Below are 14,014 nucleotides of genomic sequence, written 5' to 3'. Positions count from 1 at the left end.
GTGATTTCATTGTCTGTGGGAGATTGTCTGAGGTTTAACGACCCTCCGCAAAGCAACAAAACTGCGTGTTTAACTCATAAAATCCGGTCATTTTCGGAAAGTGTCATTTGGCAAAACTCATTCACCACGAGTAAGGGCTGCTGGAAACGGCCTCTGATTGGACTGTTATGTCATTTTGATCATAACCTTCTGTCTCATTAAAAAAGCGCCCGGGTTTGCTTTTGAAGCTGAAGTAGCGCGGCGAGAGCAGCTGATGGAATCAGCGGAGAATGAGCTAGAAAGGAAGGATAATTGGGGGCCTCGTAAGGCCGAGACGCCGGTTTAACGCGCCGTCCTCGAAAAATCCAGACAACGTAAGTGTAATTGGGAGAGAGGAGACTCCCAGAAGACCTCACTCAGTGAGGTCGCGAGCCTTTGAAGCCCGGAGATCTGAGACCTGCCGTAAAAAAAAAAAAAAGACCCGACGGTGCCCCAAATCCCCGCTTTTTTAAACGGACACCCCGGCGACATGCTTTATGGAAGCGGGGGATCCTAACGCAGATATGGGGTCGGAGTCCCGTTTCTCACCGAGCGGGGCTCACTGACTGGACGGCTGCGCTCCCCAAACACGGCCTTCGGGACGAAACAGGAACCGACTTTATTCCCCAGACTTTTACGGAGCTGTAAAGTCATAACTTATGACTCCGAACGCGAGCTGCACCAGGACGCGCGAGCCAGACCTGTAATTAAACGCTGAAATATGGCCAAAATCAGTGATAAAGGAGAAGGTTGTGACTTTAAGGGCACGGGGTGATCTTGTGAGCCGTTTATAGTGCATTACTCCTCATAATGGCTTTCTGTATAGACCCTGGGTTGGCCTTGTGTGAATGGTCAGGTCAATGACTGTACATAAATTACATGCGCATGCAGCATCTTGAATGGGATGATATATGACGACTGTGAATGTCGAATAAATACTTGTAAATGCTGAATTTGTGTGTCTCTTATGAATGTGAATTCAGTGTGACTGTGCCCTCTCCTATCCAAAAATGAAATTTCCCCTACACTTATGAATAAAGTAATACTGTGCAGCTTTGCACAAGTGGCCTCATAGTAGGGAAACAGGCTCTATGAGTGGCTCTTGTGTAAATACTGTAGTTATACAGTGCATGTGCTTATTTTTATTGCCTGTATTTAGTGCATGCTATTCCATAATAAGAGACTAGAGCTAAATTCACCCAAAGTACAGGCAGTGACATCACTTTATTAAAGATTTAACTAGTTGAGACTCTCTTCCAGGTCTGGCGGGAGCCAAGAATGGGTATTAAAACCATTTCATGTGGGTACAATATTTCGGCTTAATGAAAGTGCTTGGATTGTAATTGGTGTTGTTGTTTGGGTAGGGGCATGAAAAACCCCCAAAGCCAACATGAACTCGTAGAATCTAATTACAAAGTCTGGGCCCGAAATGTCATTACGAGAGGAACTCAGCTAATGTGTTCCAAACACAAAATGGGCTTGTGCACAGCGACCTATACGAGACGTTGTCCAGAACACACAATACAGTAAGACTGCGGGGAGACAGTGATGTCTTCAAAAGAAACATCTTGACAAGAATTTTAATTGAAAGGAAATGTCATAGTTTGAATTAATACTTTACTTGAAGTGAATGGGTGTTAAAAATACAGCATTGATATTAAATGCCAAGTCATGGCAGAGGTGCACTTATAGAGACGAAATGTTCTGCAAAGATTTTCTGCAATAACGTTCATGGTAACAAGCAATAAAAGACATTCCAGCTCCAAGGGCTGCGTTACTCATAAATCACATGTGATGTAGCACTTACAAACTTCAGACATTAGAGTCTAAGAGTGAAGAAACATCCGATTTTCTTTAGAAGTTCCTTTATTGCTAATTTTCTCTCAGCATCCCATGTAAAACCCTACCTTGATCATATGAGGTCAGTGTGCCTAGAAACACACAAAGGAAATATTAATTTAAATCATGCACAAACTTCTTTATTGGAATTAATCAGTGGTTTTGTCAGGAAATCAGAATTAAAAATTAGATCTGCGCCACAAATTTCTTAGAATCCTTTTAGCTTTTAAAAGTCAAAGCAGGTATAAGCTGGGAAATGAATTTTAATAGAAAAATTAAGAATGTGGTCACGGCTTAGAATTTAATTTAGTCTATTATTACTTTAACCCAAAATTGAGGCCATATATTAATAATCAAACATACTCATGCAAATGTATGTTTCCATTGCCAATATACACAGAAATAAGACATTTAGTCATTTACATTTTTTCTGCAGTATGTTTGAAATTACATTTCCCAGAAAGCAAATTAAATAAATTACATTATTATCTACTTAACAGACACCCTCATATTATCTAAACTTTCAATTTTTATTCAAGATCCATTTATACAGCTGGATATGTCTTGAAGCAACTCACATTAATTACTTTGATCCAGGGTACAACTGATGTGCCCCACCCTGGAGTCAAACCTGCAACCCCTGAGTTTATGACTGGCTCCCTACTGGCATGCACATGGAAACGTAACCACACAAACACATCCCATAAACATGGCCAAACAAACACATCCTGTAAATATAACCACACAAACACATCCCATAAAAGTAACCACACAAACACATTCCATAACCTTCCTTAAAGTGAACATACATTCAGTAGAATGGTTCAAATTAATTTTACAGAGGGTTTGCATAGTCTGGTTGTTCTGTTCATAAATATAAGCATTATAAATCTGCTTAAACACAGTTGGTGTTGATTATGATGTGTTATTAGATAAAAGTGTGACTCTCTGGTTCAGTTATTGGTCTGCGTGAGAAGTTTCTCCCAGCTGATCTACAGACAGTTTAAATTGTGTCTGGGGGCCACACATAAAAAGCTTAGGTTTCTAGAACCTCTCAAAGATTGTTCTTTCCCCGTCACACAAGGCCTGTTCCACCCACTCAGCATCGAGGCCCCACAGTAACAACAAAACACATGGCCAAACTCCCATCATGCACTGCAGCAGACACGTCAGACATTGCCGTTATACTGGCAGTGAAGGCGGCAGACGCTCAGCCATCCTTATCTCTGAGTAATGCGTATGCCTTCCCGTTCTACCGCCTTTTAAAATCTCATATTTTTATTTTTTCTGTCTCTCATTTCCCATGAAGGGGCTTCGACAGGCCATTGTGGGACTTGTAAACCAGGAATAGTCTAGCAAGTAACCCCTTTTGAAAAGACCAGGTTACCCGGGAGACACATTTAGATAACAAATGGTCCGAGCAGCGCTATGCAGGTTCGTTTCACCCAATGAAATCCATGAAATCCCCACACATCCTAACCCCCCCTAGAAGTGAGTGCCTGTCAGGCAAGAACACACCTGAGGTCACCGACTGACACAGCTGTGTGGTGGTGGGGTGGGCAGGAGGGGAGGTTGGCTGGTTACCTAGGAAAAGGAATAGACTACCCCCCAGCAGCATGTGCTTGGTGCTTCAGGTGCTGCTTAAAACCTATTAGAATGTGGACACGGTCTGGGAAAGGAAGTCCGATTTCATGGCCAGAATATAAAAACATAAAACTGTATGGATGTGAATGTGAACAACTGATATTTAAGGACTCTGGATGCATTATAAGCACATTCCCTGATTTAACAGTGGAGCTCATATGAGAGGGGGCTTTGAAACACTGTTAGGGATGGAAATTGGAGGAATGCTATGCAACGTGCTATTTTAGCCAACCTAGAACCTGCAGATTGTGCAAATACTGTACTTCTTAATATTAATGTCATATAAAACAGCATAAATGCTATTTATTCCATTTAATATGAGTTTCATGTGAAGTTTTATAATAAATATAAAAAAACTGAGATATAAAAAAGCAATTATCTGGAAGATCTTTATCATTCACCAATCACGTGGTCTGAGCTGCTCACCAATCACGTCGCCTGATCTGTTCACCAATCACACGGTCTGAGCAGCTCACCAATCACACGGTCTGATCTGCTCCCACATCGCATGGTCTGAGTTGCTCACCAATCAGCACATCGCCTGTCTGTCGCATTGGGAAGTAGAGTGGGCGTGATTACGCTCTGATTTCTCTAACTGCTGCTTTAGATCACACACGAAGGAAGAGATCCACACCCTCTAAATAGCAGAACCTCCCATGCAATTTGTGTTCATTTAGCTGAACATCAAACAGAATATCTGGCACCACACTGACCTGTCCCCAACAAGCCTTCCTGTGATTGTTGATTTGCTGTTAAATTCAGTTCCGCTGTACCAGTACCAGTATTTTTTGACTCTGAGCAATTTCTGATCTGGCATTCTGACGTAGGAACAGTGACGCGTGTAATCCAAAATAGGAGTCCAAAACACCGCATTGCAGGCATTTAGCAGACACTATTATCCAGAGTGTCTTCCACTGTTGCATTGTTGCACTACAGCTGGATATATACCGAAGAAGTTCAGATGAAGTACTCTGCTCAAGGGTACAATGGTAGTGTCCTATCTGAGAATCAAACCTTTTACAAGTTCCCTCTTTATATTACTACTCTGCCAACGCTTTTTGGCAGAATAAGATTGTTTATAACTAACAGGCTAAATACAACTAATGCACCAATTACATCAATGCTTTAGCTCCAGGTACCTCTATGACAATTGAGCCTGAAATACAAAAAAAAAGCCTAAAATTAGTTTAATTCCAAAAATTGAACATCCTGTCCTGGTAAGGAAGCAGAGGAAGTAGTGGAGAAAGGGGATGAAATTGTAGCCATGAGCGTGCCTTTTGTCCGGAAAATACGGGTCTGGAAAGAAAGGATAATTAGACTCTTTGCTGAAGAGGAATCAGAGCCATTAAGGACAGGAAGAGGCCTGCTATGAGAGAGACAAAGGAAATGTCACGGATTGGCACAAGAGGAGTGTCACAGCAAGACTGTCTGTCCTCTAATGAGCCACGATTCTGACCCAGAGATGAAATGTGCTGGGATTGTGCATAGAATGACACAATAGGACATATTTCATTCCAAGTTAATGGAAAAAGAAAAGTAATGACCGGTTTTATAATGCCAGTCCGTGAGAAAAAGAATTCAGAAGGCTACAAAACTGCGTGCTAATGGGGCTTCAGCAATGAATTTGCTTACGAAACACTGCGCTTGTACATAGAAATGCACAAATTTCTAGTAATGCTTTGCATATTTGATCATAAATCACCATCCATTTAGCTTGGGGAAGAAAGTAAATATCTGGAAATTGGGAGATAAGTGTGAAATATATTTGCTGGGGAAAAAAAGAACATGTTGAATTTATGAGCTTATTCTCCCTGTTAAAATTTTTAGCTTTCAAATGTTGGGGCACATACCAGTTAATGTTAATGAGCATAATCATCAAAGTCAGGCTGCCAAGAGCCAAAATGGATGATCACTGACAGATGAAAAAAAAAACATTACCAGCATGTTAAGCACTGCCCTTCTATGATCATCCATTTTGGCTCTTTCATATAATCACAATAAACCATTCGGTTCCCCAGAGAACTGTTGGGCACATTTTAGAACATTGTTAAATTATGATTCTGTTGTAATACTGCCGTATAAATTATAATGTACATATCTGGTACATTTTAAAGTAATAGTATTTCACTCAAATCAAGATAACAAACAGAGCTCCAAGGGTCAAAACAAAAAGAAACATTTATAGACAAGTCAACAATTATCACTCTCATATTCTGACTCTCTCTTTCTCTCTCTCTCGGACACAGCCAGAGAATAGAGTAACTGTTAGTCTGCCTATGGAGACATACTGTATTACCACAAAATGATGGCACTTCAAGTAATGTTGAAAATCCAAGTTATACAGTCCTCAGGATAAACTTTGGGGTAAAAGGCTTATGGGGTGTCCCACGCACCACAGTGCGTCCCTTTCATTATGTGCCCACTGGCCATAAGATTAATGAGAGGAGTGTGGCAGGAGGGTTTGGCCCGTTTAGCATCAGTGCACAACCTCAGAGAGGAAACAGAAATAAACCCTGTCTGTACAGGACCAGACCACACAGGAACAGCACTTAGAACGGCGTAGAGCTAAACGCACCGAAAAAAGTCTGCGTTCTGTTTGAGCTGGACTGAAGAGTCCATTATGAGTGGATGCTTGTGTGTGTGTATGTGTGTAAATGTGCATGTGTGTGCATGTGCAAATATGTGTGTGTGTGCAAATGTTTGTACTTCAGTGAGGATTGTGAAAGATATGAACACTTGAATTTAACTGTTAATCAAAGGGGAAAATTTTGACTGAATCCAGGTTCCTTATTATAGTCCATTGTGTAGAATATTGATACATATTTATCCAGGCACAATTAAAGCATGATTACATGCTATATTTGACTTGTACTACACTATTGTGTATGCATACGCGTATAAAGGTCTGTGCGCAGTGATATCCTATTACTGCTCTCATAAATCATTTCCTAAGTGTAATATTGGCCTTGACCAATGATAATAGCATTTTCCTGTGAGAGCCCAGCTGTTGTGTCTGGAAGAATATTAAAGATAACGTTGAGTTCTGACAGGCATCCGTTGCTTTCGCTGTGCCTGGCAAGGTTAATCTACATTCGAGTCATTTCCTGGGATGTTGTTTTTCCATAAGAGTGTTTCATTGAATTATGCACAAAGGCCAAACGGCTAAATGCGCTGTCTGTGGTAACGTGACTCGTCACCCAGGCGAATCGCTCTGGGAGGATTTTCCTCCTTTATTCTGCTGGACGAAGGCCTCAGGCGAATCCTCCTGAGCAGGCTGTGGGATTACGGGCTCTAAACGAAGACGAGGAGGAGGAGGAGGAGAGGGAGAGGAAGAGCGCGTGCCAGGCTTCAGTCCCTTTCTGGGATCGTGCCCAGTTTTGTTTTTGTTTGTTTTCATTTGAATTCGCAGAAACCAGGATCCAGCTGGCCGCGTTCTGGCGGTGGACCAGGAAGGACGTGTCGGAGAAGGGTGTGGCGCTGGCAGCCGGTGCGTACGGAGGAGAAGTCGGCGTGACGACCCTGAAGCTGTGAGCGCCATCCGGTTAGCGCCATCCGGTAAGCGCCATCCGGTGCTCGCTGCCTTGTTTCCAAAGCAACTGCGGCTTTAGTCATTGTTTAGAGAAAGCGCAACAGATGATTCAGGCTCCTCTGATTGATTGGACGCTGTAAAATGTGAGCAGAATGTAACAGGTGTAGCAGCGTCAGTTTGTCCTGTTTTCTGCAGTGTCCCCGCTGGCCTTCAGCCCTTAAGATGTTCAGGCCTGGATTCAATTGACTTTTTTTCCTTAACTTTTATTAACAATTAAATGAGCATCTGGGAAAAATATGGCTGGACATCCTCTGGACGTACACCATGTCTCTGAGCAGCACTGAATGGCTCTGCGCAGTCAGGTCAGTGATCATCATGTAGCTCTGTGCAGCTCTGCGCAGTCAGGCCAGCAATCACCACGCTGCCCTGTGCAGCTTTGTGCAGTCAGGCCAGTGATCATTGTGCAGTCTTGCGCAGTCAACAGAAGGCTTCTACTCAATAGGCCAACAGTTTTCTTTTTTTCCAATATGAAAGCTGATAATTTTACTGCCATAGAACAAATTTTATTTATCATCATGTACTTCCATAAGGATATTTGGAAGAAAAATATAATCAATTAGTGTGAGATTAATATGTTTACTGCCATGAACAAAATCATTCCAATGTGTGTCACACATGACATTTTTTTTCCTTCACTGATTCAGGTGTTTCATTACAGTCATGTGGGGAAAAAAATCAGCTCATCTGAATCCTATTTGTATTTTTTTTGATGAATGTGCATATGGTGATTCACCAGCATGTCCATTAGAAAATATTCAGGTCACCAGATGGGACCTCTGGAACTCAAGTGAATTCGATTCTGCTTTAATTATCTTTCAAAATGTAAATACATGCAAGTGATTATTTTCAAGCAGGGAGAGGAACTGGGATATGGACAGAGCCAGCAGACTTTCATGTTGATGCATCAGGCTCATGTATTACCTGTGGCAGGTATTGGTTAGACCCTGCCTGAGGAAGATACATCAGCGCACAAATGGATGGGGTCAGGAATGCCCTGTTGCCAGGAGACTGTCTGCAACACGCGCCTCCTTATTAATCTTTCCCAAGATGAATAAGATCATGTTTCACAGCGCTGCTCCTACCAAGCCAACAACAGGCTCTAACTCTGAGGTTCATTACAGTTGACATATGACCAATACTACCGGCAGACACACAGAGGATATTACTGCAGTACCTGGAATCTTAACATTAAATTATAGGGGACTGTCTAGAAAGAGATTTATGCATTTAAAAAGAAGAAGAAATTAATTTATTGGTTCATTTGTCACTGTCCGGACTGAATGAGTTAAGTATATTACAGTAGCGATATTGATTCACTCGATTAAATGGCTGTTGCAGCACTTGACAACTGAAATGGATAAGTTCGCTTAATTCAAAAGAAAGTTCAAACTGTTTTTTCTTCAGTAACGAAGACAACATGCTGTACTTCTATTTATTTTTCCTTCTTCAGTTACAGAGCCTGCATGCTGTACTGTTAAAAGTTGGTAGCAGTGAGCAGGGGTACATGGGGTACTCTGGGGTACGTGAGCTAGCAGTGAGTTGCCCTGGCATATGCTGGTTAGCTGTGAGCCGACCCTTCAGCACAGTGTGAGCTGTGCTGGGACAGACTGTGTTACCCTGTGTGCAGTTTAACACAGTGTGAGCTGTGCTGGGGAAGGCTGTGTTACCCTCTGCACAGTTTAGCACAGTGTGAGCTGTACTGGAACAGGCTTTGTTACTGCACAGTTTAGCACAGTGTGAGCTGTGCCCGGGCAAGCTGTGTTACCCTCTGCAGAGTTTAGCACAGTATGAGCTGTGCAGGGGCAGGCTTGTTACCCTCTGCACAGTTTAGCACAGTGTGAGCTGTGCTGGGACAGGCTTGTTACTGTACAGTTTAGCACAGTGTGAGTTGTGCTAGGACAGGCTGTGTTACCCTCTGCACAGTTTAGCACAGTGTGAGCTTGCTGGGGCACTGCGAATGACCTGCTGCTGTCTCATAGCCTAAACTATAGAGTGCATGTTTAGGGTCACACATGCTTGCGATTGGGATAAGTGAATTTAGGTATGTAAACAGTGTACAGATTACAGCCTCACATGCCACTCCCAGCGGTTACTGTACATAATAAATATTTAGGCTTGGTTCTATTCATCACTGGGGCCCACTGTTCCGTAATGAGGACCAGAGCCTTCATATATCACTGCAAACCGCCATCAAACGCCAGAGGCCCAGAGAGGGAGCAGGTATGGATTATACACCCACCTTATGAACCTTAACCCTGCTGAGGCTGGCAGCCATATGAGAGAGACAAAAGAAAGCAAGACCCTGCCCCCCCCCTCATCTGCTCTCTGCCAGTACTCCATCTGTGCTGAGTCTGTACTCTGCCAATACTCAATCTATACTAAGTGTATACTCTGCCAACACTCCATCTGTACTAAGTCTATACTCTGCCAATACTCAATCCCTATTCAGCCTTGTTCACAACAACTCTCTCTGGCCTACCCACAATGCTCACATCAGCATCCAACACTGAACGCTGCCAACCAACATTGGCCCGTCCAACCACCTCTCAACACCAGAGTAATGAATCACTTTACTAATACCCCCTTTCGCTTACGCCCAAAATCTGACATATTTTCTGCCTGCCAATCTTGTGTTCCCTTGGAAATGCAAAATCCAAAAATTAAAGAAAGCTGAAACTTCTCAGCTTTGAAAAAAAAGATTGGTTTATGAAAAGATTACCCGCATTAGATCATTTCTCTTCTGTTTTTTTTGGTACTGAAACATGTGGCTTTGCTGTTGAGTCTAGGACACTGAGAAGCTCTGGAGAACAGCAGCCTTCAGATGATGAAGAACAAGCATGAACACACAACCTGATGGGTGTTATACAGCATATTAAAAACCGTTTCTGATTGGTTTATAAAAGTCATTAATGAGACGGAGTGTCAAGAAAGCCCTGTGCTGTGTGGGTTGGAGATGGGATCACACAGGAAATTGAGTTTTTCAGCTCCATTAATGTGATGGGCGGAGCTTACGCGAGATTATGGAGGATTTTTACATGACAAATCTATATATAGAAGCATGCATATACATGTGTATAATTATGCTTATGTAGAAATATGTATATAGATGTGTATAGTTCTATTTATATGTAGAAGTATGGATATATGTGCAGTTGTGCTTATATAGAAATATGTATTTAGATGTGTATAGTTGCATTTTTATATGTACAAGTATGCATATATATATATATGTGTGTGTAGTTGGGTTTATATGTAGAAGCATGTATATAGATGTGTATAGTTGTGTATGTAAAGGTATGTATACAGAACACATTTCTATATATTGCTTTATATATATATATATATATTATTTTCATTCCCAAAAAAACTGAATCAGTAAGACAGTTCAATCAATTCCAAAGCTGTGGTTTGCTGGAGCCTAAGCTTTGTGTTTATCATCCACTTACAAATAAATCCAACTGTTGGCTTTCCTTTTTCCACAAACTCAGTTTGGCAAGTTAGACTTGGTGATCACTGAACTCACCAAAATGTTTTTGTGGGGGGAAACCCTACATTTTATCGTGAGGCTAAACTCAGTTAAGGCTCTGTGTTGACTGAATCCGGGGCTGTGTTCCAGTGAAGTGAGGTCGCGAATGAACCGAGCTGGAAAACATGGTTTACCAAGCCATCGCAAAATGCTTGCAAGCGTAATCAGAAAGACGCAGATGTCAGTGGTGCGCAAATCCAAACTGCAGTGGACTTAAAACGGCTGGCACGACTGATTATATTTCTCTATGTGTGGGGCAGTAGGTGAAATAACAATTTGTAAATATGTGCACTGTTATTTTTCCAGAGGGTTGCACTGCAGAGGAAAGCTCACTGAAATATGGAAATGCTTCGGTTCAGTACATTTCCAGCAGGATGTTGGTTCAGATCAGATCGCGTTTAGCTCGGTGTAAATATTTGGAGTGCGTGGGGGGACCTGTGTACAGAGATCAGCTTTTGTGTTACTGCCGAATAAACAGAGATCAGACATTCCAGCTCTTTCTCCTGCAGGCGCTGTTCTACTATAAATACATCTGAGCACCGTATTAATCACAGTGACCCTGTGTTGTGCGTTTGTATCTGAGCGCCATGTTAATCACAGTGACCCTGTGCTGTGCATATTCATGAGGGCAGGATTAATCACATTGACCCTGTGCTGTGCTGTGTCACAGCTTTAAGTACAAGGATTCTAAACCTGATGATGTGGCAGTTTCCGGAACTCATTTTTCTTGATTGATAATATCGCTGCAATCAGTTTTTCTTTCAAATTACTGTGTCACATGGAAAAATATTTGAGCGTTTGACATACGGTATGGATTACATCTTTACATCTCCACACAGAGCCGTGTGTGTGTGTAATTTATGTCAGCTTGAAGCTTTCTTTACTCCCGGTGATATTCTTCATGTACAGCACCCATTAATAATGAATCTGGTGTCGCTATGACTCAGATGTGTGCCTGCAATATCTGGACTGCAGCAACACAGCGGAGCAAAGAAGCTTCAGATTCATCAGACATGTGTTGGGTTTGAGGGACTATGGGCTGAATGAAGCATTTTTCATGATTTATCGTCTCTGGTGAATTCTGGGAAACTGGAAACATAAAACACACATGGGAGCATTCTGTGAAAACCCTACAGGGGGAGAAGAGGACAAAAATAGCAGCTTTGTTTCAGTTAAAAGGACTAAAAGTATGTGACTTGTAATACTCAAGCCAAAATGAAGCACTGTCCTTTGTCAGCACAGTAAAAATATCCTTTTTCAGTTCGGATGCATTAAAACGAATTGTCCACCACACCCCATGTGGATCAACACAGACCTGTATAACGCACACAACTACACTGAAGGGTCACTTGGTTTCCAAATGGGAGAAAATGAACTGGTGCCATGTTTTTCACTGTGGTGGTGGGTCTTTTCAGACACACACGTGATGAATGAGGATCTGTGTCCGGCGTGTGCAGTTCCTCAGTCATTACACCTGGGAGTCCCATGTGTGAAGGGAGGAAGAGGAAGAGGAGGAGAGGGAGGGGAGAATTAAGCAGGCCTTTCATCTCCTCCGCAGGCCTGGACCCCCAACCCCCCCCCAAGAGCAGGCTAGTCCACCCCACTGCCCCCCACCCCACCTCCCAACTCTGCTGGGCGTCATTAACATTAACATTGCATGTGTAGAACTTTGTTCAATCAAGACTCTACTGTTTCAAGTGTCTGGCAGGGCCGGATCAGTTTGCTTGGCTATGCTTGGCTGTGCTGGCTCAGCGTGTTTGGTTGTGCTGGCTCAGGGTGTTTGATTGTGCCGGTTCAGTGCATCTGGCTGTGCTGGCTCAGTGCGTTTGGTTGTGCTGGCTCAGTGTGTTTGGCTGTGCTGGCTCAGCGCGTTTGGCTGTGCTGGCTCAGCACGTTTGGTTGTGCCGATTCAGTGTGTTTGGTTGTGCTGGCTCACTGTGTTTAGTTGTGCTGGCTCAGCACATGAATCCTCTTCCAGGCCCCAACAGTGTGGTCTGAAATGACTGGTTGATTGCTGTGCCATTGCCTCGGTTACAGGGGTAGTGAGAAGCGGGGAACAGAAACCTCTCGCTAAGGGGTCAACACCCTGGTCAAGGGTCCTCTCTCCCCCTCCTGCCCCTCCGCCCACCCCACCTCCCCGCAGGGTCAAAGGGTAGAATTGGAGAAGGGAGAACATCAAAGTCCTGTGCATATGTCAACGTCATTGCCTTTGCAGCTTTGTGCACAGAGCTGGCGTTACTGACATTTCGTCATCCAACAAACATCCAGAGAACCATTGACTGGAACACACTGCAGGCCACTGTCCACTATGTATGGGGCGACATAGCTCAGGAGGTAAGACCAATTGTCTGGCAGTCGGAGGGTTGCCGGTTCAAACCCCGCCCTGGGCGTGTCGAAGTGTCCTTGAGCAAGACACCTAACCCCTAACTGCTCTGGCGAATGAGAGGCATCAATTGTAAAGCGCTTTGGATAAAAGCGCTATATAAATGCAGTCCATTTACCATTTACCATCTGTCCGCAACACACTGAGAGAATCCACATCTATCCATTTCCTCTCTGCAGGGAATGATGGGATAGCTCAGTAGCTCTCTCATTGGTTTTCCTTTGAAGTGTACAGATTTACGTCCTTGTTTTCAATTTCCCCGGGATAAAATCTACTGCTCTTCTATAAATAAAAACTTGTTCTTTGACAAAAAGACATCTAAAATTAAACACATATCTCGCTTGAAGCAAAAGTTTTAATGTTCACAAAGAAGTACTGTGCTATTATACATTTGATTTATCTGATTTAAGGAATTATGTGCTTCTCTTTTTTTTTTAAAAAGGGGGGGGGGGCGGGGGTGGTACTGGCTTTTCAAATGGGTCTTTGCCATTCTCTGAGCAAAAGCAAACAGTAGAGGTAATTTAACGCAGGTGATTTATAAGTGGCTTCAGAACTCAGAGCTGGCTAAAACCAACCCTGTTATTCAGACGCGTTTAGGCTGAACCTCTTTGATTGGTGGCATTCATACCAGAGGTTTCCCATCAAGGTTATTGTTAAATCAGGTGCGCAATTCAGACCAAATCTTTTGTGATACGTGGGAGTCGTACCCTGAATTAATGAGCCGTGCAGAAGCACTGTAGACGTCTTCAGAAATGTCCTTCAATAACGCATTAATAGGGACGGCGAAACGGAGCTTTAGAATGCAGACAGCATAGGTGCCTGTGAAGAAGACACTATATTTCTCTCAGAAAAAGTCGTTTATTGATTGTTTTTTATTTAATTATTATTTATTTTACTTTGCTGCAGTGGAGATAAAAAAACTTGCAATGACCGTCATAAAAAAATGAAATGTTTTGAAAATGAAGCCATAAGAGTGATAGTGAAAAAGATAAATCTATATGTCATATGCTGTAAA

Source organism: Anguilla anguilla, chromosome 7 (assembly GCF_013347855.1).
Source record: "Anguilla anguilla isolate fAngAng1 chromosome 7, fAngAng1.pri, whole genome shotgun sequence".
Lineage (NCBI taxonomy): Eukaryota > Metazoa > Chordata > Actinopteri > Anguilliformes > Anguillidae > Anguilla > Anguilla anguilla.
This window is presented reverse-complemented; position numbering follows the sequence as displayed.